The following is a 27,966-nucleotide window of genomic DNA, read 5'->3' as shown; positions in this document are numbered from 1 at the left end:
GAGCCGGCGCCATCTTTCCTTTCTGCCTTTAAGTCCCGTCATGCCCTGCGGCCCGATAGAGCCCCATTGGAGCCGGGACTACAATACCCGTCATGCCCGGCGCTCCACTGAATCCCGGTATTCCCCCCCCATATGTCCAATAGATTTCCTCCAGAACCTCCAGGACCCCTAAGTGTCCCCTCAGCACCCATGTGGGAACCTCCCAAAAATGTCCCCGAATCCCCTGAACACTCCCAACCCCAGAGATGTCCGTTACAGCCACTTCTGGGAATTCATCTCCTGCCATCCCCCGCGAGCTCAGAGCACCTCATAACCCAGTCAGTCGCCTAAAATTCCTGCCGTGCCCTGCGCCCTGAAGAGCCCGGTTAGAGCTCCCGAAGATCCCTCCAACCTCTCCCAAACAGTACACCGTTACCCCCTGGAAACCTCAAGTCACCGTTCAGAGGCAAAAGTGTCCCTGCAGTGCCCTCCCGGGCTCCAAACTCTCTGCAAGATCTACTTCTGGGACTACAGCTCCCATCATGCTCCATGGTTCCGGTAACACGCCATTCCAGCTGAGACTCCATCCCCCATCATGCTCTGTGCCTCACAGAGAGTCATTGCAGCAGTGCCTAGAGCTCCCATGATGCTCTGCAGCCCCTTAAACTGTATTATACCCGCGCCTACAACTCCCATCATCCCCTGCGCCCCAGAGAGCCCCCTCAGAGCCCCCCCAGTTCCCGCCCGGACCCCGAAGGGTCCCAGATTCTCCTCCGTGACCTCCAAGTGCCCTCCTGGACCCCCAGGTGCTGCTCTGAGGTCTTCTGATTTTTTTAAGGGAAACAGTCTTTAAAAACAAACTATTGTGGGAAGGATGGAAATACTCCAAGAAAGAAATCTTGAGGGAGCAGAAACAGCCTGTCCCATGTGCCAAAAGTGAGGTAGCAATGAAAAGAACTGGTCTGGCTAGGCATGGAGCTTTTTCCAGGGTCTCAGGGACAAAAGAGGCTGCATCACCTTTGGACAGAAGGGCAAGCAACTCAGAAAGTGTTTATTGACGTGGTTAGGTCATCCAGAAAAATAAGAGGTGAAACCTCAATTAGGTATACCCTGGCCGTGACTGTGAAGGATAGAAAAACTTATTTTATAAACACATTAGCAGGAAAAGCAGGGACAAGGAGAACCTCCATTCCTTATTGGGGGAAGATATGGTTGCCCAAGATGAAGAAAAGTCTGAGGAACTTAACCCCTTCTTTGCCTCAGTTTTCAAGTATAAGACATTTTGTCCTCAGGACAAGTGTTCTCCTGACCTGGTAGATGGGGAAGGGGAGCAGAACAAACTCCCTGAAATCCAGGAGGAAGCATCTGGGGACCTGCTGAGCCACTCAGATGCTCACAGGTGTCTCTGGGACCAGATGGAATCCATATTAGGAGGATGAGGGAGCTGGTGGATGAGATTCCCAAGCTGTTCTCCATCATTTATCATCAGTCCTGGCTCACCAGGGAGGTCCCAGAGGGCTGGAGGTGCCAATGTGAGCCCATCCCCAAAAAGCACTGGAAGGAGGATCTGGGGAACTCCAGGCCTGTCAGCCTGACCTTGGTGCCCAGCAAGGTGGTGGAACAGATCACCTTGAGAGCTATCACACCATGGCACCTACAGGTTGGCAGAGGGATCAGAGCCAGACAGTGTGGATTTCAGTATCTGCATGGATGATCTGGATGGGGGAATTGAGTGCACCATCAGCAAATTTGCAGATGACTGCAAGCTTGGTGAGAGTGTTGATCTGCTGGAGGATAGGAGGATTCTGCACAGGGACCTGGACAGGCTGATCCAGGGCCCAAATACAACAAGGTGAGGTTTAACAAGATCAAGTCCCAGGTCCTGCACTTTGGCCACAACAACCCCTGCAGTGCTACAAGCTGGGGACAGAGTGGCTGGACAGCAGCCAGGCACAAAGGGTCCTAAAGGCACTGATGGACAGCAGGCTGGACATGAGCCAGCAGAGTGCCCAGGTGGCCAAGAAGGCCAATGGCTCCTGGCCTGGATCAGGAATGGTGTGGCCAGCAGGAGTAGGCAGTGATTCTTCCCCTGTGCTCAGCACTGGTTGGGCAGCACCTCGAGTGCTGTGTCCAATTCTGTGCCCCCAATTTGGGAAGGACAAGGAGCGGCTGGAGTGTGCCCAGAGAAGGGCAACAAGGCTGGTGAGGGGTCAGGAACACAAGCCATGTAAAGAGGTGCTGAGGATCTGGGATTGTTCATTCTGTAGAAAAGTAGACTCAGGTGTTACCTTATTACTCTCTAGAACTTCCTGAACCGTGGTTTTAGTCAGGTGGGGATTTGTCTCTTTGACCAGGCAGCAACTGGCAAAATGAGAAGACACAGTCTTAAGCTTCACCAAGGGAAATATAAGTTGGATATTAGAAAAAATGCTATTTACAGGAAATGTGGTAAAATTCTGGAGTGATCTCTCCAGGGATTGGTGGAGACACCATCCCCATATGTTTAAAAGAAAGACTAGCTATGGCAATTTGTGCCATATGGAGGTGTTAGGCAGGGGTTGGACTTGAAGTTCTCTTCCAACCTCGTGATTCTGTGAATTCACAGAGTCTTTCAGCTGAAGTCTCTGTCCCTGTCCTTTCCCTGTGTGTCTGTTGCAGATGGAAGCTGCTGGTGCCATTCTCACCTTTAACCCCTGATTTGAATGGTGACAGATGCTCTTGGGTGTGTTAAGCAGATGTTGCTCAATGTTTATGTGGAATTTTTGTATCCTCATGGCACCAAGGAGACTGTTGTGGCACTGTGAAAACTCTTGAAACCAAAAAGCCACTGAGACATTGGGGCAGGATGGTACCAAGGAGATCATTGAGATACTGCAGATCCAAGGACACTGTGGTGGCTCCATGGAAACTCATGGAATCGTGGGCACTGTGACACAGCAGGGCCTCGTGGAACCAAGGAGTGAATTGTGACTGTACCAAACCTCATGGAACCAAAGTGCCATTGTGGAACTTCAGAGCCTTGTGGACCAAGGGAACCTCAGTGACACTGTGAGGGTCCATGGAACCAAGTGGCCATGGTGACACTGGATCCTCATTGACCAATGGTGCATTGTGACACTGCAGGGCAGTATGGAATCATGGAGACAACTGTGACATTACATGGTGTCATGGCAGCAAGTGATCATTGTGACACTGTGGGGCCTCATGGGAACAGGGGGCATTTGTGGTACCATGGAAATTGTGACTGTTGTGGCACCATGGAACCAAGGAGACCATTGTGACACTACAGGACCCCATGGTACTGGGGAGTCATATAACAGTGTGGGACACATGGAACCAAGGGGGCATTGTGACACCGTGGGGACTCATGGAATTGTAGAGAGCTTTGTGACACTGCAGGGCTTCATGGAATGAAGGGACAGTTGTGGTACTGTGGGGCCCCATGGATCCAAGGAGAGCATTGTGACACTGAACCTAATGGAATTATTGCAGATGATACAACTTACATAGTTTTTTAAATGTAACTTAGTCAGGGGTTTTTTTGCCTTTGCCCAGGATGTGGGCAGTTGAAGCTTCTCTTCAAAAGACTCCGTTCACCAAGGCTGGGTGAGGCCTGATGAGTTCAACATCTACAGACTGGGAATAACCCAAAGATACACAGGAGGTAAACGAGCATTGACAAACATCATCTACAGTGTGGTTGGAGACACCTGGTCTGGGAAAAGATTGGTAAGACAATCAAAGAATGAGGGCCTAATTCACATCAAAGACAAAGGGATCAATAACCAACAGGAGATCAAATACTAAGAATTTAGATCACTTAATGGGATTCTTCAATGTAACATGAATTTCTTTGGGTTTTGTCTGTATAAATATGTGAAAAGCCTAGTAAAAAACCATGTGTGATGGAATGATTTTCACTGCACAAAACAGGCACGTGTAGGCAGAATGATTTGTATTTCACATGCTGGCCACAGTAACATCCTGGCCAGAATAAAGTAATGCCTAAATTCTCCAGCACTGAGTAGATGTTGGGGAGTTTCTGTTTTTCATACAGTTTCAGTGTGAGTCCCACTGAGGTTCATCACCAACAGAAGTTCTTCCTGAACTCCTTGGAAGAGATAACTGGTGGCCCTGGTTGCACAAAGCTCTCAGAGACTGCAAGGCAAAAGCAAAACCCAAAGTCCTTGGAAAAACCTGCAGTCCCTGGGAGCATGAAGGAGCCCCCAGGGCCATTCCTGACCAAGGCTCCCCAGGGACTGGTCCCAGCAGATCCCTGAGGCCACTGGGATGTGGGGGGGATGCTGAGAGCAGCACAAGGGTTGACAGTGCCCAGCCTTGCTGGGGCTGTGCCAGGAGGCCCCAGTGGCTCAGGACAAGGTGTCTCCTCAGAGCCTTTGGTGGCACAGACCCTGCTGTGCCCCAGGGCACCAAGACTTGGCTTTTCCTGGGCACTGCCAGCCCTGCCCGAATCCTTGGCCATGTCCAGCACAGCATGTCCTGTGCTGTCCCACAACTGCTGCTGTTTCCCTGCAGGCTGCACACTCCCATCTCACTGCCCCTGGCTCTGCCTTGCCACTGCCAGCACTGCCCTGACCTCTGCCACCCTCCCCCTCTGTGCCTTGGGACACACACACACATGCACTGAGCTCATCTTCCTCCTCCTGGGTGCTTCTCCTGCCACAGCCCTGCCCTGGGAGGGTTCATTCCTCACAGGAGCTCCATTGTTTGTACTGGTGCATTTTATAGCTCTACTCTGCCTGTCTGTCAATTCTGTCTTCAAAGAACTCTCCAAGGAATAGATTCATTGAATTGTGGAATAACAAAGGTAGGAAGAGCCCCCTGAGCCCCCTTGGCCTGTGTGTGGCTGGGATGGAGTTCCCTTTGCCCAGAGTAGCCCCTGTCCTGCTGTGCTTGGCTCCTGTGGCTGGAGTGGGTTTGATCCCTGCCCAAGGCTTTGGCTGTTCCTGAGCAGAGCTGGCCCCACATGAGGCATCTCTGCAACCCCTAAACCAATAGGCTGCGAGTGAGCAAGTGTTCTTGGGGACACAGGGATGGGACAGCTGGGATGGACTGACCCAAGGGATCCTCCAATCCATGGGATGTCCCGATCAGCAGGGAAATGAGGGGGATAAGAGGGCCTCTGGATTTTCTGTAATAAATACATTTGTCTTCCAGAGCAACCACTACACATGCTGAATTCTTCTCTCTCCATTGTCTTCATTGCTTCTGCATTTGGCCTCTGCTTTTTAGTCCCCTTAACATTAATCTCTTTTTATGGTGACCCACAACTTATTTTCTCCTGTTTTCTGTGTAAGGAGGGACAGTGACAGAGACACTCTATTGTCACTGGATGCCCAGAGGGATTTAACCACAGCCACCTTGCCCAACTCTGCTCTTATGGGCACCCCCAGAAAATGCCAGGGCTCTGTCAGGTGCCCATCCCTGAGCTCTTGCCCCACTCACAGCCCCAGGGGTGTCTAGGGACATGAGTCCTTCCCTGGCACACACATACAGTTCATAGCAGAAGGGACAGGGGCTTCCAGGGCTCTGCTGCCACTGCCAGAGCCTGGCAGGGACCTCAGCCCTGCAGGTGTCACCCTGCCCTGCCCCTGCCTGAGGTCTCTTATGGCCAGAGGAAAAGGCACCGGGAACTCTAGGCATAGGAGCTCATCCCAACCCTGCATCCACGGGTTCCCAGGAGACATTAATCTCCGGAAACTCCAGCACCAGCTGAAGGTGTTTGTGCTCACTGGGTTTATGTCCCCTCACACACACACGGGATGTTCAGGGCTGTGGAATGTCCCTACACTGCAAACACAGACTCCTGACCTGGTCATTTGATGTCCCTCCAGGCAGGGAAGAACAACCTCTGTGCCCTGGGGTGAGAGGCACTGCTGGAAGAAGTGCTGGCCTTGCAAGGACACTGCTGGGACAGCCCCACCCTGAACACTGCCACACTTTGGCTGCCACTGCTGTTCTCCTCTCCAGGGCGCTGTGTTGGGAACATCCTTGAGAGCAAACTGGGAAGGAGATTGAAGTTTTCAGGCCCTGCACTAGGGAGATGCCCTTGCATGATGAAAATGCTGTTGCAGAGTCCATGGCCTGTCCCTGCACAGTCACACAGCAGGACTGGGACAGAAGTGAGAGAGCCCTGAGCCTTTAAACCAACACAGGGGCTCTGAAGGTGAGTGTGGAAGTCAAGGAAGGGGAGGTTATGGAGCAGAAGCCCTGGGGCTGCCTAGCAGTGAGCATCCCTTTTCACCCTAGATATTCCTAGAGGAACAGACCCTGCAGTTCCAGAGCAGCCAGAGAGGAAAGATGTCAGGCAAACCCGGCAATACTGAGTTCTTTATTTTGTGTAAGCACATATGTAGTACAACCCCTGGGTTATATAGCCTGTGGTTCACACTAGGAATGTGAATAGTGAAGTAAAAAAGGTACAGATAAAAATTTCAAAGTTAACAAATTCTCAAAAATATAATACCTGTGACAGCAAAAAACCCCACAAGACAAAGAGTGGGCATTAATGAGTAACACCGGAAGAGTTATACAGGAGAATGGGGGTTTATTCCTTCTGAAAAGTGTTCATGATACTTTTCCTCAGGACATCCTTGAACTCCTGGTTCCTCAGGCTGTAGATGAGGGGGTTCAGGGCTGGAGGCACCAGCGAATACAGAACTGACAGGGCCAGATCCAGGGATGGGGAGGAGACAGAGGGGGGCTTCAGGTAGGTGAATATGCTGGTGCTGAGGAACAGAGAGACCACGGCCAGGTGAGGGAGGCAGGTGGAAAAGGCTTTGTGCCGTCCCTGCTCAGAGGGGATTCTCAGCACAGCCCTGAAGATCTGCACATAGGAGAAAACAATGAACACAAAACAGCCAAATCCTAAACAGGCACTAACAGCAAGAAGCCCAAGTTCCCTGAAGTTTGAGTGGGAGCAGGAGAGTTTGAGAATGTGTGGGATTTCACAGAAGAACTGGCCCAGGGCATTGCCATGGCACAGGGGCAGGGAAAATGTATTGACTGTGTGCAGCAGAGCATTGAGAAAGCCACTGGTCCAGGCAGCTGCTGCCATGTTGGCACAAGCTCTGCTGCCCAGGAGGGTCCCGTAGTGCAGGGGTTTGCAGATGGACACGTAGCGGTCGTAGCACATGATGGTCAGGAGGAATAACTCGTCTGAGATGAAGAACAGAAAGAAAAACATTTGTGCAGCACATCCTGAGTAGGAGATGGTCCAGACATCCCAGACTTAATTGTGCATGGCTTTGGGCACAGTGGTGCAGATGGTGCCCAGGTCAGTGAGGGCCAGGTTGAGCAGGAAGAAGAACATGGGGGTGTGCAGGTGGTGGCCGCAGGCTACGGCGCTGATGATGAGGCCGTTGGCCAGGAGGGCAGCCAGGGAGATGCCCAGGAAGAGGCAGAAGTGCAGGAGCTGCAGCTGTCTTGTGTCTGCCAATGGCAGCAGGAGGAAATGCCTGATGGAGCTGCTGTTAGACATTTGCTGTGTCTTGGCTTGGGGATCTGTAAGAAAAGTAATAATGGAATAGTTTGGTTTGGAGAGGATTTTAAATATCCCAGCCCAGCTTGGTGGCTCTTTCTCCCCATTGCCTGCAAAGGGCTCTGCTGCCTGGAGCTGTCCCTGCCAGCAGCTGCTTCCCTGTGCCCACTGCTGGACCCTTCCACTGCTGCCAGAGCCCAGCACAGCCCTGGGGGCTCAGCTCTGCTCTGCAGACCCCTCCCAGCACAGGGCACTGCCCACGGACAGCTCTGTTTTTGCAGGTTCTGTTGGCAACATCACAGCAGCCCTGAGGTGACTGGAAAAGACACACTGGTGCTGTGTATAAGGGACCCTGTGATGATGTCTGTCACTGTCTACTTTATTGAGATTAAAGAGAATTTTTTTTTTTTTCTCATTCTGAACCAAGAGATGAATATCAGTGTCCAATTTCCCATCATGGCAACTGAGAGCAGTAGATTAAACAACAGGATTTTACCTTTCATGCAGCCCCTGATTTGCTGTGCTCCCTGTATAATCTACTTAAAAATGTCCTGCAGTAAATATCATGCTGGGAGGAGTCTTGAACAATGCAGCATCCTCACCACACAAGGAGAACACTTCCAAGCCATACAAGCTCTTTCCTTCCGCCCAGACCTTGTTCCCCACTGCTGTCAGCAGCTCCCAGGGCTGGCTGAGAGCTGTCCCTGGCAGGCAGCAGAGTCCCTGCCCCAGCACAGTGCCCTGTGCTGCAGGACCCTGCTCTGCAGGACAGTCCTGGGCATGCCTGGCTGCTCTAGACAAGAGAATCAGAGAAGGCACTCACAGAGTCTGCAGGCATTGGGATGTTCCAGCTTTAGGAGATCACTGCAGGAGCTGCAGCTGCCTTGTCCTTCAGCCAGAGGTTTCCTCTGTCAAGGGCTGGGATTGATTCTGCCCCAGTTACTTCTGAGCATCTTCCCAGAAATGGCTGATTGAAGATCTCTGTGCCTCTGTGCTGTGCCCGGGGTGGCTGCAGGCAGAGCCCCAGCCCTGCTGGGCTCTGAGAAGAGCTGCTCAGCAAGGGAAATGTGGTTTTGAAGCTCTTCTTGTTTGCTCAGGTGACCCTCTGCACCAGGAGCCTAGCCCAGCTCAGCAGCACAGACACACCACAAGGACTTTAATGACCCTCATGGGAGGTTCTGCTGAGGCCATGAATATCAGTCCCTGAGAAGGAGGTGTAGAAAAAAACTCTCCAGAATTCCAAGTCAGATTCAAACTCCAAAGTTGCTTGAAGTTTCAATGGATCCCACTGAGGAACAGAAGTGTGAAAGTGTTGCCATGTTCTAGTCAGAGAAGGAAATTGTAGGCAGAGATGACAGGTGGGCACAAAGAGAAGCCAAGTCTTGGTGCCCTGGGGCACAGCAGGGTGTGTGCCACCAAGGGCTGTGAGGAGACACCTTGACCTGAACCACTGGGGCCTCCTGGCACAGCCCCAGCAAGGCTGGGCACTGTGTAAGCCCTTGTCCTGCCCTCAGCATCCCCCTCACATCCCAGTGTCCTCAGGGATCTGCTGGGATGAGTCCCTGGGGAGCCTTGGTCAGGAATGGCCCTGGGGGCTCCTTTATGCTCCCAGGGACTGCAGGTTTTTTAAAAGACTTTGGGTTTTGCCTTTGCCTTGGAGTCTCTGAGAGCTTTGTGCAAGCATGGCCACCAATTATCAGATTTAATTAGTCCCTTGAGAGGCTTTGTCAGTAATGATTTTCAGTGGGGCTCATTACTGCTTCAAGGCACTCAGGGTTAATTTAAGTTCTACTTTTTGACACTGAGTCTCTGAGAGGTTTGAACAGTGATGGTCTCCAATTATCTTCTTAATTAATCCCTTGAGAGCCTTTGTCAGTAATAATACTCAGTGGGTCTCAGTAATGTTTCAGGGTACTCAGTTTTTTTTAGGTACTTGGAGTTTCCCACTTGACACCAACTCTTTAAGTAGTTTATGCAATCATGGCCACAATTATCTGCTTTAACGAGTCCCTTAAGAGCTTGGTATTGACACTCACTGGGGCTCATTAATATTTTGAGATACTCAAGGTTTTAAAGCTACTTAGGATATTCCTTTCCTCTCTGACTCTTTGAGAGGTTTTTGGGCAATCCTGGACTCCAATTCATGGACTCATGAACTCTCCTCCAAGGAGTTCATGAAAAGCCTGTGATGGTGATGGACATCAGTGGGTCCCATTAATGCTATGACACACTTTGAGTTTTTCTTCTGACTTGGATTCCTGGAAAAGTTTGTGCAATCTCCTCTCAAGCCCTGAGGTTCAAGGACTCAGCACCAAATTCACCATGGGGCTCATTGGGATCAAGCAAGTCCTGACAAACTATGGCTGTGCCTTGTTTTCCCTCTGGTCTGGTGCAGTTCATTAGGAAGGTTTCCTAATACAGTTAAGGAGAAATATTTCAAAGAGCTTCTAAGAAATGCACATTCCTATTGTATAGGATGTCTTTTATTCCTGTTCACTTTAGAGCAGAGGTGATTGCAGCATTCTGTGATTGATATTAATCCAGGGCCTCTCCTCAGGAGGTCTGGTCAGATCAGAGAAGCTGTGCCTTGAGATCTGACCCAGTTTGGACAACCTTCCTGCACATTCTCCAACCTCCTCCTGTTTGTCTGCACTCACCTGGGGCCTGCTTTGTTTGGAGAACATGCTGCACACAGCCAAAACTCTCTTTTTTCCTCTCTTTTTTCCTCTCTTTTTAAAGTAATCTAAAACTCTCGAATTTCCTCATTCAAAAAGACACTTTAAATTAATGTGGCAGCCAAAGCTGGAGAAGGTTCCCCTTACCCAAGGCAGAACCATGAAAGGAATTTTTTAGATCTTTGGGCTCCTTGATTCCACAAGGACTTTTTTTATCACCATGGACTCTTGGTTCTATGAGGCTCTGTAGTGTCACATCGGATATTTGCTTCCATGGGGTTGCACAGTGTCACAATGCTCTTTTTGGTTCCATGAGGTTCTATGCTGTCACAATGGAGATTTGTCTCCATGGGGCCCCACAGTGTCACAATGATATTTTTGCTTCCATAAGACCCTGATCTGTCACATTGACTTTTGGTTCCTTGAGATTCTGTACTCTCAACAATGGCCTTACTGTCACAACAAACCCTTGGTTCCATGAGATTCTTGAGTGTCATAATGGAATCCTTGGTTCCATGTAGCCCCACAGTGTCAACATGGTCTCCTTGGTTCCACAAGGCCATTCAGTGTCACAATGGCCCATAGGTTTCATGAGGCCCCACAATGTCACAGTGGACCTTTGGTTCCATGAGTTCCCCCCAATGTCACAAGAGTCTTCTTGGATTCACAGTGTCAAAATGGTTCCTTGGCTTCACACAGCCCACTGTGTCACAATGAACTCTTGGTTCCATTATACCCTGAAGTGTCACAGGGATTTCCTTGGTTCTGTGAGGTTCTGTAGTGTCACAATGGATGTTTGGTTCCAGGTTACCCACAGGGTCACAGTGGTCCCTTTATTCCTGTGGCACCCAGCAGAATACCTCACTGACAGGGCCGAATGTCTTAGAAGGAAGAGGAGAAGCAAACATTTGGAGTCATGGTTTTCGTCTTCCCAGGTCACAGTGATGTGGGGTGGGGCCCTGCTGTCCTGGAGATGGCTGAACACTGGCCTGCCCACGGAAGGGGGAAGAGACAACAACCTCTGTCCATGGAAGTGCAACAGCAGAGAGGTCAGGCTTGAAAGGAATGTTGCATTTGTCTTTACAAACAAGCTGTAGATCTGTTGGTAGATAGAGTTGGCACTAAGAGATAAAAGAAACAATGGGAGGCATTCCACTGATTGATGAATGGGAAAAGAGATTTGCCTTTACAAAAAAACTGTAGGTTTGCTGGTAAATGAAATTGGATATCAGAAGATGAAAGAAGCAATGGTGGGGGAGGGAGGGGGGATGGAAACTATGAATTCTGTAAGAATTAAAAATTAAAAGGGAGGGTTATACATTATAGAGGAGTCTCAGGCGTCAGGTGTTCTGGCAAGTCTGGGCTTCTCAAGTACCTCAGCCACTGGGGAAAGAGAGAGGGAAATGCGGCAAGGAAAATAGGATGAAAAGGAGGCTGCGTCCTCCAAAAATTTGAGAGATTCCAGGGGAATGCCCCATGGCCTCTCCCTTTATTTGAATAAAGCATAAAGGACTCCTCTGTCTCCTTTTTGGACATAAACCTCTGGTGTTTGTGGATTCATTTTCCTTACAGGCTGAAGGCTGGGCTTAAAAGACTGTCACCAGCACAGGAAACATCTATCTGAGAGAAAAGATGTGTGCTAATGTCTTTACAAATCATTTGATGGGTGAAGGGATGGGTGTTAAGGCCTTTGAAATGGGTCATAATGTTTCTACTGACTTTGGGTAGCAGGTTTGTTACCAGGCCCAGAGAGCTTGGCTCCTGAAACAGACAAGGGGCTGCACAAACCTGAACTTCTTAATTTGGGGGGAAATTCCAGGTTCAAGGGGGAATATGGAGTACACAGGTTGGCAAGACCATACCTTCCTAGTACCTTGGACAGTGGGTAAAGGAAGAGGGCAACATGTGGCCGGGAGTTTAGGATAAATGGAGGCTGCACCTTCTGAAAACTCGAGAGAGAAAGCACGGTGAGAGTGTACCCAGATGAACTCTCTCCCTTTATTCAAATAAAGTTGAATGTGTGCTCTGTCTCCTTTTTGGACATAAATCTGTGATGTTTATGGATTTTCCTGACAGTGACAACATGGAATCTCATGGAACCAAGTGTCCACAGTTTCACGGCGCAGCCTCATGGGGCGCTGGAGACCATAACATCACAATGGGGACATATAGAACAATGGCTCCATAGCAACACTGCAGGGCCTCATGGAATGCAAGAGATCCTTGGAAATGGATGGAATGGAAATTCATGGAACCAAGTGCTTACTGTTTTACAGCAAGACCTCATGGAATAATGGAGATCATTGTGTTGCAATGGAAACTCATGGCACAAAGGCTCCACTGTCACCCAGCAGGACCTCATGGAATCCAAGAGACCATTGTGATACACTAGAAACCCATATAACCAAGGCTCTGTTGGGACAAACCTGGGCCTGATGAAACCAAGGAGACCACTGTGATGAAATGGAATCCCAAGAAACCTTGGATCAATTGTCAACACATCAGGCTCTCATAAAACTAAGGAGAACATTGTGACACAATGGATTCTTATGGAACCAAAGTCCCATTGTGACAGGGCAGCCTGATGGAAACCCGGTGCCACTGGGACATGTCCAGGCTTGGAGGAAGCAAGTGTCCACTGTGACACAGCACAGCCCTGTGAATCACAGGAGAGCACAGTGACACCATGTAATATTGGGGAACAAAATATTAATTGCAAACAGAGCAGGGACTCATGGAAGCCAGGAAACTATTGTGATGCTGCACTTTGTCACAATGGGGCCCTGCTGTGTGAGTATCCATTTCCCCACAATCTGCTGGGTCTCATGAGGCCCCACTGTGTCTCAATGTCCCCTTGCTTCCACAAGCCATGGCACAGTCCCAATTGCCCCTGGGTTCCATGAGGCTATGCTATTTTCAGAATTGACTCTTGCTTCCATGAGATTCCATTGCATCACAATGGTCCCCATGTTTCCATGAGGCTGTGCTGTGTCACAAAGGACACTGGATTCCACAGGAGCTGGCAGTGTCCCAGTGGTTCTTGTCTCCTATTCGGCTCCACTTTGTCAAAATAAAGCCTTGGTTTCTAGAGATTTCACTGTGTCACAATGTTCTCTTTAGATTCCTGACAGCCTGATGTGGTGACAATTGACCCTTGGTTCCTTGAGATTTGATTGCACCACCGTGGTCTCCTTGGTCTTATAAAGCCCAGGTTTGTCACAATAGTTTCAGGATATTCCATTACAACATAATGGTCTCCAACACTCTATGAGGCTGTACCATGAAACAGTGAACACTTGGTTCCATGGGATTCCATTGGGTAACAATGTTCTCATGTGTTCCATTAGGCCTGGCTCTGTCACAATGCTTACACCAGCCCTGGAAATGTCCCATTGGCACCTGGCTTCCATTAGGCCCTTCTGTCTTGAAAATTTGCCTGTTCTTTCAGAACATTCCATCACAATGGTGTCCTGTGTTCCATTAGGCCCAACTGTGTCACAATGTACATTTGGTTCCATGAGCAGTGGCAATGTCCCAGTGGCACCTGTGTTCTATGACACCCTGCCGTGTTACACCTGACAGTTTGTTCCATGAGATTCCATGGAGTCACAATTGTCACTTGGTTCCATGGGGCCGCGCTGTGTCTCATGGCCCCTTGCTTCCATGAGCCATGGTATGGTCCTACTTGCACCTGGATTCCATGAGGCCATGCCATGTTCACAACTGACACTTGCTTCCATGAGATTTTATTGCATGACAATTGTCCCCATGTTTCCATGAGGCTGTGCTGTGTCACAATGGGCACTGGGTTCCACATGCCCTGGTGATCTACCAAAATAAGAGTATTGGTCCAATACATATACTCAACTGTGATGGACAAAACACTCTTTAACAATTTAAAGTTAGAAAGTGTATGTTTAATCAGGACTGGGCAATAGCGTGTGGTAATCATCTAATACACACTGCAAAATCACAGGTGATGAGTCTATTTATTGACAAAGGATTTAAACAAATACATATTCATAATAACAGGCCCTTCCATCTCCCACTTCCTATGGCAATTACCTTGAATAGCTATTAAAGATTGACTGATTGACTTCTAAATTAATGATCAATGAATGATTGACTTCTAAATTAAGTCTGGGGTCATTTTCTGTGGGGAGGGGTCTTGAAAGGAGGAAGTAAAGAGAGTCTTCCTTGCCCTGAACTCTCAACCTTTTCTATCCATGACAATACAAATGATTTCTGGGGATAGTACAATGCTTTAAAGGATGAGTTTCTGGTTGCATTGTCTATGTTTCTTTGGGTCTGCTTACTAGTTTCATCTTTTCCCATTGTAAGCACAGCTGAGAGAACATAGGATGACAGACAATTATTTATTTAAGATTCAGAAAACTACCTCAAGCCAGGTTTTCTAACTTCTAACTTTTAATTATTTTCAGCAAAGTCTATCTATCCATTTCCATTTTAATTAATTCCAGTAAATAACTAACTTTTAACTAAAAAGCTAATATTTCGAAGATTAGTGTTTTATTCCCCACTTTTTTGAAATTAGTAAATTCTTTTACTCAATATGGGGATTTCTCTTCATCTATCTAAGACACATGGCAATGATCTCTTAAGATCAAGCCATACGCCTTTGACAGCGATGCTAAGTCTGCCACTTGTCGCAATATCTTCCTGTTGGGGGTTGAATGTTTTTCTATTAGAATGTTTTTCTATTACTGTGTCAATTTAAAGAATTTTTCCCATTATCATGCCAACAGAGCTTGCCAGGTAACACCCAGCATCTTTGATGACTCTAGACAGAAGGGGTAGTAAGGAGCGGGCTTCCAAAGTGGTTACTTGTGTTTCCGGTGAGCAGAGCTGAGAGGAGAACTCCCTCCTTGTCTTCAGACATGCAGCCAAACACAGGAGAGCCAGACAGTCTGCAATCACCTGCCCTGCATCTGCCCTGCAGCAGCTTCCTACCTCTGAGGACACAACTGACCACCAGAACCCAAAGACTGAGTGAGGAGCTGCCCTCTCCAGCCCGTTCCCACCCGAGAACGGCGTGGCCACTGCCGTCCCCTCCCACCTCCGCTCTCACCTGCTTCTCTGTCATGTCGGGCTTTGCTCCGTCTGCAGGACCGGGACCGAGTGCAGAGAGAGTGTGCCTGCAGCTAAAGAAATGACTGGCACCAAGTTATCTGTTCTGTTTTGCTGGTAATTTAAACAACTGCTGTTGTTTCTGCTTGTATGGTTAGATATATTAGTAAAAGAGCTATTATTCCTAATCCCTTATCTCTGCCTCAGAGTTCTTGATTCAAACAATTATAATACTTGGAGGGAGTGGAATTAATGTCTGTATTTCAAAGGAAAATTTCTGCCTTTATCAGCAGACACCTGTCCTTGAAACCAGGACACTTTCTATTTCCAAGAAGTACAGCAATATACAAAAACAAACTTACACTGACTAAAATAAGCACCACAGTGACTGGCTGAATTAAGGCATTAAGCAAACCGTTTGCAGTTGGTGATCATCCAAATAGCACATTCAACCAATGATGAGGCAGATGTTCTTCAACTCATTTAAAAACCCCTTTTATGGTCACCATGTCAAGGTGTATCATGATCAAAGTCCTTTTCCCTGCATCTTGAATCTCTTTTAAAATTTTTCTTCATTCCTAGTGTTTCAGTATCTGAGCGACTACGTTGAATTCATTCCTTAGGCGCAGGCAATATTTCTTGCACAGTAACCAGGTTTGCCTTTATGTACTGATGTGATATTACAGGTGCTTGATAGGAAAAGTCGCATCCTTTGATTTTAGCAAAATTGCAAACACATAAATTGAACTGAGTGTCATTCACTATTTGATTGTCTTTTGTTATGGTGGGAAATGCTGTTCTAATACAGACACAACCGTGTCCTATATACACAAGTGAAGTTGTTTGGTTGGTTAGATGCATTTCAAAGTGGAAAATGCTTTGGTCTGTGTCCAGACAAGTATCTTTGTCATCTTCTAAAGTTCCCTCACATACATATCCCATTTTTTTTCTAATAGAACAGGGCTCTAGGTTAATGGTCTGCCATTTTTTCTACATTTTTTTGTGCCCACATTCTATGTTCAGAAGGATACAGTACAGTCCCTTCATGATTTAGTCCTAAAGCAACTATTGGATGGATTAAGCACACGGATGCACTAAATATAGTTAAAACAAAAGCTGTCACTGTATTTGTCTCAGGGTCATAGGTAAAATTGACCAAAACCCACCAAAGTTGAAGCTCTCTTTCCATCTCAATGGCATTATCCCAAACAATTTTGCGAATTTCAGCAGGGAATATCCCTTCCTCACCTTCCCTGATAACTACGACAGCCACTGACTGCATCCACATTTGTGCTTGAGTACATCCAAGAGCCAGAGAAATGTTTGCACAGGCTGTGCCTAAGTCTTTAATTACTGCCTCATAGTCTCTCTCTTCTATATTATCCAATTTGGGTAATATTTTGGTTAGTTTCCAATGATTGTTACCTAGTGCTAACAAAGGAGATTGCAAAGATTGCTGTAATTTAACTTAATCGCTTCCCATCACAGTCAATCTGCTCATTAACACCTCCAAATTCATTGTATTTAGAACTCCCAATCCTGTTCCTAATATCCCAGTGAGGTCTCTCTTTTTCTTAAAACTAGAGAGCATACGGCTTTGAAACCAGTTAGTCCATTCCGTAGAAGAAGCTTTGAGAAATGGGGCACATTATGGCCAAATGGTAGAAGTATTTACTTGCATTCCCATTTCTTCTTGCTTAAAAGACCATTCTTGGCTTAGTTGGCAGTCTCTGAATTTTTGTTTTCTTGACAGCATATAGTCCAATTTTAGTAATTGTGGGAATTATAGGTTGCTTAATTTCCTCTGAAATAATTGGAGTTTGGATTGTTACAGCCCTCTCTGTAACTGGTGGAGTTGATTTGGCTTTCATTTTGTGAAACTCGATGCAATATTGAGTAACGTTAAAATCAAGATTAAACCCTTTTGTCGCACACCCTTCAATTTTAAGTCTAAATTCAGGACACGTGGTCAAACATTTGTCACAGCAAATTTAGGTCCAACCTGGACGAGTTCCATGGGTGGATGGTGACCCTCAAGGAACCCATCTTGTACGAATGCATATTCATATCCCCAAACATTTGTCCCTTCCGACATACTTGCATTTGTGACACTTAACATTTTGCTCAAAGCCCTATGAGTGTAGGGATCATAAGCTTTCCCTTGGCATTAATAAATCTTGGTTACATTGTACTGATGTGGTGTTGCTTTGACTCTTATTATAGTCATGGCAATGACCACAAGGGTCATGACCATTTGCATAATGTTCATGATAGTTATACATCCATTACTCGCTGTTCTTGGTGAATTTCAGCTTCAGGTCTCTGTCACTGGGTGCATTTTTCCAAATTTCTTCAGGAGCCTCCTTCACATGGGAATGATGGATCCATGCCTTCTGTTCCTTGATCTTGACTGCTGTGAAAGGTGGTGAGGAGTACCTGGGATGGTCCTTCCCACTGTGACTCCAAAGTCTTCTCTGCAAAAGACTTAACATATGCATAATCCCCAGATTGTACATCATGTACTGGCCCATCTAATTCTCTGCTTTGGGCCCTAGCCACATATTTTCCAGCTTCTCTAAGTTGCTTATTTAGGGCCACCATTTATTTGTGTAGATTTTCTTCCTCTGCTTGAATGGGTGTTACTCGTTCTTGGACTGCATATGGTCTCCCATACTATACTTCAAAAGGCTTAATTTCCCTTTTGTTCTTGGTTTCGTTCTAATCTGTAGTAATGCCAGTGGAAGAGCCTGGGGCCAAGGCAAATTTGCCTCTTGCCCCAGCCTAACAATTTGTTGTTTTATCATATGGTTCACTTTCTCTACTTCGTCACTGGATTGAGGGTGATATGGAGTATGCTATTCCCAATCTATTCCCAGGTGGTGATTAATTTGCTGTACAATTTTGGAGATAAAATGTGGCCCTCTATCAGGAGATGTAGTGGCTGGGACTCCAAAACGTGGTATTATTTCTTGTAACAATGCCTTGGTCACCTCTCATGCCTTAGCTGTCCAGGTAGGGAAGGCTTCTGGCCATCCTGAAAAGGTATCTGTTAACACTAATAGGCAATGATATCCCACTTTCCTGGGCAATTTTGTAATATCAATTTGCCATTGCTGCCCAGGTCCACAGCCCTTCCCAATTTGTCCAACTTTAGGCTTTGGAAAGTTTTTAGGATTAGTTCAGAGGCAAAGACCACACTGACGAGTTACTTGTGTAACTGTGCCTTGCAATTTTCTAGCCAGAATTCTATCCTTTAAATAATTGTACAAAGCATCTGTTCCCCAGTGTGTTTTTTCATGTTTTTTTAGCACTAGTGACCACAACAAGTAAGAAGGTACTACGACTTTTCCTTCTTTGTTTGCAGCCCAGCCTTCCTGTCTATAAGTTGCTTCTTCTTCCTTAATATGTTATTTTTCCTTTTTGTTAAATACTGGCTTACCTTCAACAGAGATCTTTTCATCTAGAATTAGTGCTACCTCAACTGTTTCATTGGGTATCTCACCTTTGGCTGCTTCTTTTGCCTCTCTGTCCACCAGCATATTTCCTTCTTTCAATTCTGAGCTCACGTTTTGGTGTGCCCTGATGTGCATAATAGCTACCTTGTTCGATAACTGAACTGCATCTAATAGTTTAAGTATTTCTTGGGCATGTTTAATATTTTTTCCTTGCGAGTTCAGCAGTCCTCTTTCTTTCTAAATTGCTCCGTGTGCATGTACCACTCCAAATGCATACCTAGAGTCTGTATAAATGTTGATTTCTTTCCTTTTGCCAGCTCTAAAGCACGGGTTAAGGCAATTATTTCAGATTTTTGTGCAGAGGTGTTTGTTGGCAATGGTCCAGACTCTATTACCTCTCTGCTTGTGGTAACTGCATACCCAGCATGTCTTTTTCCACTTATGATATACCTGCTCCCATCAGTGAACCAGCTCTCAGCCTTCTTGAGAGGGGTGTCCTTCAGATCCGGGTGACTGCAGTAGGTGGCTTCAATGGTCTCCAGGCAGTCGTGGATCACTGGTTCTCCCATAATCCTGCTGAGGAAAGAAGCTGGGTTCACAATGTTAGTCACCATGATTTCAACATCACCTTGTTCTATCAGTATGGCCTGGTACTTTAGAAATCTTCGTGGGGAAAGCCAATGTCCCCCTTTTGCCTCCAGGACTGCAGACACTGTGTGGGATACTAGCACGGTCATTTTCTGGCCCAGGGTGAATTTGTGTGCCTCTTGGATGCTCACTGCTACTGCTGCAACAGCTCTGAGGAACCCTGGCCACCCCTTGGCTGCTGTGTCCAGCTGTTTGAAGAGGGAGGCGACTGTCCTCTGGTAGAGCCCCAGGTTCTGTGCTAGTACTCCCAGAGCAATCCCTTGTTTTTTGTGAGAAACCAGAAATAATGGTTTACTCACATCTGGAAATCCCAGGGCTGGAGCTGACAAAAGAGCCTTTAGTTGGTTGAAAACTCGTGTTGCTTCTGTTGTCCACTGAAGATTCTTTCTTCCTTCTGTGATTAAGGCATACAGGGTTTAACAAACAATCCATAGTTATAAATCCACAGTCTGCACCACCCTGTCATGCCTAGAAAGGTTCTCAGTTCTTTCACTGTCTTGGGTTTTGGGGTTTGGCATTTTGCTTCCTTATGGTCTTTCCCCAAAGTTCTTTGTCCAGCACTTACTTCATAGCCCAGGTAAATCACTGTTTGTTTCACCATCTGGGCTTTCTTTTGGGATACCCGGTACCCCTGCAGGCCCAAAAAGTTTAGGAGGCTCACCGTCCAATCCACACATGCCTCCTGGGTCCGGGTGGCTGTTAAGAGTTCATCCACGTACTGAAGCAGCTGTCCTTCTCCTGGTGGGGGTTCCCAAAACTCCAAATCTTTTGCCAGCTGTTCTCCAAATATAGTAGGGGAGTTCTTGAACCCCTGGGGCAGTACACACCATGTGAGTTGCGTTTTACGTCCAGTTTTGGGATTTTCCCATTCAAATGCAAAAATTTTCTGGCTGGCTTCATGGAGAGGGAGTCAAAAGAAAGACTCCTTCAAATCTAGAACAGTAAACCAGGTTAGTTCAGGTGTTAAGAGTTAACAAAGTGTAGGGGTTAGCAACCACTGGGTATAAGTGTTCAGTTATTTTATTAACATCTCTTAAATCTTGTACTAACCTGTATGATTCATCAGGTTTTTTCAGGGGCAAAATAGGAGTATTAAAATCAGATTGACACTCTTTCAATAGTCCCATTTGCAAAACGTTTTCTATGATTGGGCTAATCTCTTCTCTGTCTTCCCTATTCAAGGGATATCGCTTCATCCTTACAGATTATTCTCCTTCCTTAAGCCGAATTTGTACTGGTGGAGCATTCTTTGCCCTCCCTGGTATATTAGAGGCCCACACTCCAGGGAATACCTGATCTTTTATTTTCTTAATAATTTCTTCTTCATTTTCTACTTTGATTATTTTTGTTATTAACATTAAGCTTAACAATTTCACATATTGTTGATCTTTTACCTCCAAACAAATTTTCCCATTTTTAAATATTATTTTTGCTTCCAGCTTGTCCAGCAGATCCCTGCCCAAAAGTGCAGATGGAGCATTAGGCATATACAAAAATTGATGAATCTTCCACTGTTTTCCCAGCTTATACTTTAATGGTTTGCAAAAATACGCTTTTTCAGATTGGCCAGTTGCTCCCTTTATTACAACATAATCATTTGTTATAGGTATCAGGGCCTCATTTAACACCGAATATGTTGCCCCTGTGTCTACTAAAAATTCCACTTCTTTTTCATTGTTCCCTAGTTTGGTTATAACCAGAGGGTCCTCTAGGGTAGGGGCCCCCACTGTCCTTCAGTCCTCCTTCATGTGAGCCACCACCCCCTCCCCTTTTCAGTCACCTTTTCTTTGTTCATCACCCTTTCTTAATTCTGGACACTGGTTTTTCCAGTATCCAAATTTCTTGCAAAATGCACATTGGTATTTTTCCAGTCGGGGTGGTCCTTGTTTTGGGGGACCATGCTCACGTTTCCCTTTTACATTTTCCTGTATTATTGCTACTAGTTTCTTTGTCCCTGGTTTACAGCCCTCTTCCCGATTGCTGAAAACTCTCCATGCCTCATCTAAAAAAGTCTCCAAATTTCGACCTGCTGGGCCCCGCATCTTCTGGAGGTTCTTCCTGATGTCACCTGTAGATTGCCCTAAAAACAAGTTTACCAATTGTTGTATTCCCTCATCAGATTCAGGATCCAGAGTGGTGTGTTGATGCATTGCCTCTCGCAATTGGTCTAGAAATTCAGAAGGAGTTTGAGAGGAATTCTGTTTAATAGCATAAAGGGCTGACCAGTTTATAGTTTTAGGAATTGCTCTTTCCAGTCCTTTTATTATTAATTCCTGATATTTTATTAGCCGTGCTCTTCCCTCTGGCCTATTAGCATTCCAACCTGGGTCCTGAAAGGGAAATACATCCTTAACATCATCCTGTGTTATTCTACAATTATCCTCAGCTAAATCTTAGGCCACCTTTAAAACCATCGGCCTCTCTGATTCTGTTAAGGAATCAAGTAATATTTGAATGTCTGTCCAATCAAGCCTATGTTGTTTGACCATAAATTTAATCCTTTTTGAAACACTTAGTGGGTCAACTCGATAATTTTTTGCAATCTTTTCCCAGGAATCTAAATCCCAGGCAGTAAAGGGGCCTCTGACTAACACTGTCGCCCCCTCAGAGGTGACTGTTTCCCTTAAAGGGGCTTTTATGGTTTCTCTCTGTTTTCTTTGGGTTCTTGATGCTCTAGGACCCTGTGGGGAGCGTTCTTCCTCCTCACTATCACTGGAGGGTAAGGATGGATACAGTCGGGTTGGCTCCTGTGGCTTGCGAGTGGGAGGGGAGACTCCCTTATTAATTACTGTTCTCTCAAGTGAGGATGAAGTAGGGGATGAAGCAGGGCTAAAACCTGAAGCTGATGGCAATTCCCAATCTACTTCCCCTACCACCCTCTCCCTTCCTTGTCTTTTAGGGGGTGGTCTCAGCAATTCCTCTGTCTTCTCTTCCTGAGTTTCCATACAATATACCTTGTCAGGATGTGTACACCTTTGATTTATTGAGCATGTGCTGCAACACCTCCTGGGCTTTTCCTTATCAGCTTTATTATCTTTCTCGAGAGCCAACACTAAAGGGTCAGAGGGTGGTCTAATTCCACGAGCCCTTTGCCACTCAGGGTGATTCCTAACGGTGAAAAACACGTCAGCATAAGGAGCTTCATGCCATTTCTGCTCATGCCTAAGGAAAAGCATCAGCTGTACCAAGTGTTATAGTCCAACGTCCCTGATGGGGGCCACTTCACCCCCTCCTCATGTTTATAAAGTGGCCACCACTGTGTGCACAACTTAATTAGCTCTCTATTAGTTTCTGTATTTTTATGGTCCACCAACTCTTTCTAATATGCCAAAACACATCCTAAAGCACTACCTTTAGCAACCTCTTTGCTTTCACTTGCCCCCATACTGAAAACTCCTTTTTCTCTCAATACCTTTTAAACTTTTCCCAGCTCCGGAGTTTCACTTAGCAGTAACTTGGTACAAAGATCTTTCACTTATACACTTATCAGACCCACAATTTACAACAAACTACACAATGAAACACAACTCAGGAGTTATACTCACAAACCTTTCTTGGACAGAAAAATTCCTTTTTCTTGGGATCCCCCTCCCTGAACCTTCTATCCAGCAAAGGAAAAGGGAAGGGATAAAAGCAGCCAACAAAATAAAGAGTTAACTGTAAAAACCAATGAACCAAATCACTTAAAATAGCTCAAAAAGACACACATCACACTTTGGCCAAAACACTTTTTCTTTTTTTTTTTTTCTTTTGCGGTGGGGGAAGAAGGCAGCTCCGGGCTCACTTTGCTGCCTCACCCCTTTGCACTTAAAAACTAACTACACTTAGTCAAAACACCACTTCTCATACTAACAATTTTAAAGCTTAAAATACACATAACTTACAAACACAAAACCTTTGCCAACACACTCCCAAAAGCACACAAACCAAGGCATATATGGCACTCCACTGACCCACAATTCACGCACACAAAGCTCACAAAAACAAGCTGCACACTCAAACACACACATACATTCAGCACACGCAAACTGTGATCAAGCCCACAAAAGGAGTCACCACAAACCGATGCCTGCAAGCTTGGTGACCCAGACTGGAAATTACTGCCACACCACCTTTAAACCACAAATCAAACTGGAGCCACCACTGCTCCAGTACCACAGCAATACTGGCAGTGCTGTTATTGCCACTGCCCGAGCTCTGCTGACCCACTGCCGTGTGAGCTCTGCTACTGGGGCCACGACCGGCCCACCGCTATCCCCCACTACGGGCAAGAGCTCCTGGAGCTGTTACCAGCCCCACCTGGAACACAAACCACTGCCAAATTCCGTGGAAACTTACAAACAAATCAACTTAGGCTTTTTCACTGTGCGCTCAACATCTTGCAGTGTCTTACCAGTTTGACTCTCTTACAGGTACCTGTCTGTAAGTTTTAAGCATACCTTTTTGTCCGTATCTCTGGCAGTTCTAGTTCTGCTCCCCGCAGTGCTAGTGAGGAAAAGGAGCCCTCTTCCTAGGAAGATCCCAGGTGGGCGCCCTGGAGGGGTCCGAATCCCCCTGGCCCCTCGGCCAGAGAGAGCAGGGTCCCACCAGATTGGCCAACTGAATTATCAAAATATGAGTATTGGTCTAATACCGATACTCAACTGTGACGGACAGAAGACTCTCTAACAGTTTAAAGTTAGAAAGTGTATATTTATTCAGTGCTGGGCAGCAGCATGAGGTAATCCTCTAATACACACAGCAAAATCACAGGTGATCACAGAGTCTATTTATTGGCAAAGGATTCAAACAAATACATATTCATAATAACAGCCCCTCCCATCCCCTGCTTCCTATAATAATTACCTTGAATAGTTATGAAGCATGCGTGATTGACTTCTTCAATTAAGTCCGGGGTCATTTTTGGGGGGAGGGCTCTTTAAAGGAGGAAGTAAGGCAAGTCTTCCTCACCCTAAACTCTTGTCCTTTTCTATCAATGCAATACAAATGATTTCTCGGGAATAGTCCAATTTTCCAAAGAATGGGTTTCTGGTTGCATTGTCTATTTTCCTTTGGATCTGCTCACTAGTTTCATCTTTTCCCAATGTAAGTGCAGCTGACCAAACACGAAATGAAAATCAATTATTTAAGTTTCAGATAACTATTCCCTTCTAAGTTTTAATTGCTTTCAGCAAGGTAACTAAAATCCTAATTTTCTAAGATTAGTGTTTCAGATCCTACCATGGGGGATGGAGCTGGAGCAGAGCATGAAGCTCTTCCCACACTCGGGACACTCACAGGGCTTCCCTTAGTGGTGGCTCTGTTGGTGTGGGGTCAAGGTTGAGTTCCTGGAGAAGCCCTTCCCACACTCAGGAGACTCGTAGGGCCTCTCCCCAGTCTGGATGTGCTGGTGTTTTCTCATGTTGGAGCTGTCTCTAAAGCTCTTCCTACATTCCAAGAAGGTGTAGGGCCGTTCTCCAGTGTGGATCACCTGGTGTTGGATCAGGACAGAGCTCTGGCTAAACCCCTTCCCACATTCCCCACACTCATAGGGCTTCTCCCCAGTGTGGATGCTCTGGTGTTGGATCAGCCTGGATCTGTAGCTGAAATCCTTTCCACATTCCAACCACTTGCGGGGCTTCCCCCCTCCATGAGGCTTCTCCACCAGCTCTGAGCTCTGCCTGGATCTCTGGTCACCTTGCCAGCTCAGGGAGGGTCCTTCATCCTTGAAGCTTCTTGGGCTGGTTTTGCAGCCCCTCCTCATGAGGCATCTCTGGGGCTTTTCCTCCTCCTCCATCCACCCACAGATTGGCAATGAAAAATTCTGAACTGGGGAGAAAAACAAGAGGAGAGGGCCTTGGGATGGGGGTTCCTCTTTGCTCAAGTTCATCTTAGGAAGTCACTGGGCATCTTATGTCTGTAAGAGCTTTCAGAACACCAAGATTCAGCCCAAAAATTCTCCAAACATAAAGGCACAGATGAAAAACTCCCCAAACAGCCAGATTCAGCCAAAATCTCCTGCAAAATATTAAAGATTAAGGCCCCATAAAAAAACAGAGCACCAACATTTTGCCCAGTGAAGCTCAGAAACACCAAGATTCACCTCTGTGAAAATCATGGATCCCTCTCTCCGGTCACCTGCTGCATGTGGGAGAGACAAAGTTCCTGGAGCTGGGGGAGAGGCTGCAGATACAGAGAGGCTTGAAACCTTACTCGGCTGCTCTGGCCCCCCTCAGTCCCCACTGCAGCCGCTCCTGCCACCACAGGGTGGGGGGCCCGGCCTTGGCGCTGCCCCCTCCCACCTCCCCAAATTCCACTCGCGGGGGCGCTGGGGCCTGGGGGGCACAGGTGGGGTCCAGTTGGGGAACACTGGGAGCTGCAGCTCTGCCTGGACACTGCTGAGCCATAAGCGCCTCTCACCGTCTGGGGCGGAGGCAACAAGTGGAGCTGAAGGTGCCTCACCCAGTTTGGGGGATCGGCTCCCTTGGGGGGCAGAGGCTCCGGGCATGGATTGGGTACCCAAGAGTGACAGATCAGGGGGGCTGGGAAGAGCTGGCAGCCAGAGAGCACTGAAAATCTCATCAGTGACTACACTGGGATCTTTGGGGACTAAACATGGCAAGGCACTCATGGAGGGGAAAAAGGGAAAGCCAGGAAGGGCTCCCAACACAAGGGATGACCCCAAAATATCTCTGAAGGGTCCCTTGGGAGCATGTTGAGGGAGTTTGCACATTCTCCCAGAGTTAATCAAGGTAATCAAGGACACGGACACCCAGGGGGCAATAAGGGATGTCCAGAAGGGATTTAGAAAACTCTATTCAGGGGATTAGTGGGAAAGGTGAGCTGGTATGTTTTATTCCACCAGTGTTAGAAGATGTGGGGGATAGGTTTGAAATGCAGGATCTTTTCTTTATTCCTAATTCTGATTGCAATTTACTGAGAAGGGATTTGATGGCTAATTTAGGAATGAAAATTAATGTCATGAAAGGTGATAAACAGGTTAGTTCTGTTGTGCCTTTGTGTCAAATCTGTGGCAAGGCCTATACTGAAGTGAACTCAGAAGTGCAGGCACCTCCAGGAAATAGGGGAAATTATATATGGAGCCTCTCCAAAGTACTTTGAAGCAACCATGACAAGTGGTGTCTAAAAGCAATACCCTATTCCAAGGGAGGGAAGGAAGGGCTCACAGCCTGATATTGAATCTCTGCTAAAGGCAGGGCTTGTGGAGCCAAGGATCTCTCCCTACAATGCTCCTATCCTGTCCATCAAGAAACTGGATGGATGGACACAAGCTAAATTTTCAAATGTTAGAAAGCAGATTAAGTAAGACTCCCGACCTGGCCCTTCCTCCACACAGGGAAAAAGAATTTTAATTGTATGTGGATGTTAAACAGGGCCATGCCAAAGGAATTCTCATCCTAAAATGTTTAACCCAGTGGCCAGAGTGGACTCATTCTCTTCAGAATTGTGCAGCCACAGCTTTAATGGGACCTGAGGCCCAAAAACTGATGGCAGGAGGATCTATTATTGTTCAAGTCTGTCACCAAGGGAAAGCTTTGAAATCCAAAAGAGCCTCTACATGGATGAGCAGTGCTCAGTGGTTACAGAATAAAACTTGTTCAGTGGCACAGGAGGTTTTAGAATTGAGGACAGGGAAGGGTTTAACCAGCCTCCTGTTTGAACAGCCTGCACAGGGGCTGGGAAAAAACCCATGACTGCATTCAAGTGACAGAGCTCCAGAGCCAGGACAGGAGAGATTGATGAGACATTCCCTGGCCTGAGGGACAAAATGTGTTTATGGATAGGTCAGCAGGGGCAGGAGAAGGGAAAAGAGTTCCAAGACACACTCTGATTAAGGAAAGGGAATTAGACCAAGCGCAGGTCAACGCCCACATGGTCAGCTCAACCAGCTGTGTGTGTACTTGGAAGAGCCTGGCACTGAAATGCCCTGAGCAGGAAAGATCAAATATCTGCTGGGGACAGCATGGCAGCTAACAGGGTGGCAAAACCAATTCTGACCTCTTCAGCAATCACTGCATCAATTATATAAGGCAGGAACTGAGGGGACACTCGGAGTTTGTCTTCCAAGATAATAAGCAGGATGAGACTCAGTTTCACCAGTGGGCAGGGTTAGCACCAAAGACACAGACACCAACTGAAGGAATTGTGTAATTTATATAACACAAAACTGCAAAGAATCACACAAGGAGAAGCTCAGCAATGCACCCAGTCATCACTACCAGATTGCCCACAGTGATTTACAAAGATCCATCCCCAGTTACCCCCAGACTTTGCCATCCCCCAGGTGCACACATCATCTGGGGGAAGCTGTCACAGCCAAGGGCTGCAGAGCCACTCCTGGACACTAGGAAATCCTGCAGGTGCCTCCAGCCACAGGTGAGGCTCCAACCCTGCTGTGAGAGGGCCCAGCTCTGACAGTGCTGAATAAACAAACTGACAGCACTTCTAGAACAGGAACAGCTGGTTTCATTCCCCTCTTGGGTTCCTCCCAAAGCCTGGCCAGGGCTCAAGGAGGAACCAAGGGAGATGACTTTGACCATACACCCCCAAACAAGGCATGTTGGATTCCATGGCCTTGTTTAACTTCTAAATACATTAAGGTCAATCCATGTTTCACTAA

General features: G+C 46.8%; 1 pseudogene across 1 annotated transcript; it reads right to left on the bottom strand.

Moving 5' to 3' along the window:
• Nucleotides 1-6,547: 6,547 nt before the first annotated feature.
• Nucleotides 6,548-7,480, bottom strand: LOC306816144 (olfactory receptor 14C36-like; annotated as a pseudogene). Its single transcript has one exon. The product of its transcript is annotated as an olfactory receptor 14C36-like (transcript).
• Between the last annotated feature and the right edge of the window lie 20,486 nt (nucleotides 7,481-27,966).

This window comes from Erithacus rubecula (assembly GCF_903797595.1).
Source record: "Erithacus rubecula genome assembly, contig: scaffold_386_arrow_ctg1, whole genome shotgun sequence".
NCBI classification, from domain to species: domain Eukaryota; kingdom Metazoa; phylum Chordata; class Aves; order Passeriformes; family Muscicapidae; genus Erithacus; species Erithacus rubecula.
This window is presented reverse-complemented; position numbering and strand designations above follow the sequence as displayed.